The sequence below is a fragment of the Procambarus clarkii genome, chromosome 10, assembly GCF_040958095.1.
Source record: "Procambarus clarkii isolate CNS0578487 chromosome 10, FALCON_Pclarkii_2.0, whole genome shotgun sequence".
In the NCBI taxonomy this organism is placed as follows: Eukaryota; Metazoa; Arthropoda; class Malacostraca; order Decapoda; family Cambaridae; genus Procambarus; species Procambarus clarkii.
The window spans coordinates 53321914-53324664 of record NC_091159.1 but is presented as its reverse complement, the minus strand read 5'-3'; the positions used below and the strand labels follow the sequence as shown (position 1 = coordinate 53324664).

The window sequence follows — 2751 nt, the reverse complement described above, 5'->3', positions numbered from 1 at the left end:
AGGCTCTGTCCTGGGACCTCTGTTGTTTATAATATATATAAATGATTTAGATTCAGGTTTGAGTAGCAACATTTGCAAATTTGCCGATGATACGAAAATCGGTAGGGAAATTAATTCGGAGGAGGACTCACTATCACTTCAAGTTGATCTAGATAGGGTTTTGAAATGGTCAAAGGATTGGCAGATGCAGTTTAATGCTGATAAATGTAAAGTTCTGAGGTTAGGTAATGATGATAGAGTTACAAGATACGAGCTAGATGGTGTTGTGATTGCGAAGTCGGATTGCGAAAGGGATCTGGGAGTTATGATTAGTAAGAATTTAAAACAAAAGGATCAATGCATAAATGTTCGTAATAAGGCAAATCGGACACTTGGATTTATTAATCGCAGCGTTAGTAACAAGACACCTGGTGTGGTTCTCAAGCTATATCTTGCTCTAGTTAGGCCCCATTTAGATTATGCAGTTCAGTTTTGGTCGCCATATTATAGAATGGATATAAATTCACTTGAACGTGTCCAGCGTAGGATGACTAAGTTAATTCCCCAAATTAGAAATCTTTCATATGAAGAAAGATTAACAAAGCTTAAGTTGCATTCACTGGAAAGGCGAAGAGTTAGGGGTGACATGATAGAGGTTTACAAGTGGATGAATGGACATAACCGGGGGGATATTAATAGGGTATTAAAAGTATCAACACAGGACAGAACACGAAACAATGGATATAAATTGGATAAGTTTAGATTTAGGAAAGACTTGGGTAAATACTGGTTCAGTAACAGGGTTGTTGATTTGTGGAACCAATTGCCGCGTAACATTGTGGAGGTGGGGTCCCTCGATTGTTTCAAGCACGGGTTGGACAAGTATATGAGTGGGATTGGGTGGTTATAGAATAGGAGCTGCCTCGTATGGGCCAATAGGCCTTCTGCAGTTACCTTTGTTCTTATGTTCTTATGTTCTTATCACTGATGGAAGAGTCTCAGGAAAATGAACGATCTATTTATGATGGCAGCGTTCAACCCAGTGTGGCGGTAAATGTTGAAACAAAGGCAAAGGAGAACTGACTTACACAAAGCAAAGTTGAAGGCATAGATAACAATTAGCATTACTTCTGATTGTAGTGGGTGTACAAGTGCTGAACAAGATGAAATTGAACAATTAAAGTCTGTGTTCAAGAGGATATTTTTTTCTGTGATATATTAGAAAGCGGCAAATTTCAATGACTGAAATTACGGGCTATTCATGCCCGTGCCACCTCTTAGATGGCTTAATCTTTATCAATCAATGACTGAAAACTCGCCATGAAAGAAAATAAAGGGAATAATTACTACATCTTCGATACATTCATCCCATGATGGTGTTAATTGTATCTTTGGATACAATTAACAAAAGTGAGCCAGTTGAATCCAATGAAGCTTTCGAGTCTTTAGACAAAAAAAATCCAAAAGGTAGAAGATAAGAAAGTGCCTGTGAAGGGTGGCTTACCAGCCAGAGAAAAAGCTCCAGAACCTAGTGTCGCTCAACTTTTAGCAGGAAAACATGAAGATTTCATGTTCTTTCAGCTGCACATTTCTCTTCCAAGTCATCCACCAGAAGTCAAACAAGATCAATAGACTCAAGCTAAACAGCAGAAGGAAACAGTTTCTAAGAATATAGGTCCACGCGGTAAGATCGGGTGGATCAGAGAGCAGGGCGAGCACTGTCCTACTTGGATTAAGTGACATTGTGTAACACTTGAGCTCTGTCGCTACACACTTACAAATTTTGAGATGGCGTATTATCTGATATGCGGTGGGACCAGTTATGTACCGGAGGATGGCAATACCGGCGCACAGTTCACCTACCATGACTTCATTATACTTCCGGGCTTTATTGACTTCACAGCAGAGGAAGTGGACTTGACATCAGCATTGTCAAAGAAGATTAGTCTGAAGGCACCCCCAATGGACACTGTCACAGAGTCTGAAATGGCTATAGCCATGGCTCTTTGTGGTGGCATAGGTTTCATTCACCACAACTGTTCTCCAGAGTTTCATGCTCAGGAAGTAATGAAGGTTAAGAAATACAAACATGGATTCATTCGAGATCCTGTCTGCCTCACGCCACAGTATAGGGTATCTGATGTATTTGACGTAAAAAAAAAACACGGGTTTGGCGGCATCCCAATCACAGAGGATGGCAAGATGGGCACCAGATTGCTGGGCATTGTTACATCTCGCGACATAGACTTCCTAGAACCAAACTCTGACAAACTGCTTTCAGAAATTATGACCCCGTTCGATGATCTTGTCACTGCTCCAGCAGGAGTCAGCCTTGATAAGGCAAATGAGATTCTTCAACGCTCTAAGAAGGGTAAATTACCTATAACTAATGAGCATGGCGAGCTGGTGGCACTGATAGCACGCACAGATCTTAAAAAATCTCGAAACTTCTGTGGCCAACAGCGTCGCCACTACCACTCAACAACAGCGGCTCATCACACACAATGACGCCATTGCTGCAGTCCTAATTTTGTGTCCAAGGGCCGTAGTGTGTTGACCAGACCACACACTAAAAGTTGAAGGGACGACGACGTTTCGGTCCGTCCTGGACCATTCTCAAGTCGATTGTGATGAGGACAGATTGATTGATTGATGAAGATGAAGCAACCCAAAAGGTGGCACGGGCATAAATTGCCCGTAAGTGGTGGCCATTTTAAGCCATTATCAGTATCAAGAGCTGATACTGGAGATCTGTGGAGGTGCGAATGCACC

General features: G+C 41.7%; 1 pseudogene; it reads left to right on the top strand.

Moving 5' to 3' along the window:
* The first annotated feature begins 1767 nt into the window (after window positions 1-1767).
* LOC123773627 (inosine-5'-monophosphate dehydrogenase 2 pseudogene) lies at window positions 1768-2487 on the top strand (annotated as a pseudogene).
* The last annotated feature ends 264 nt before the right edge of the window (window positions 2488-2751 follow it).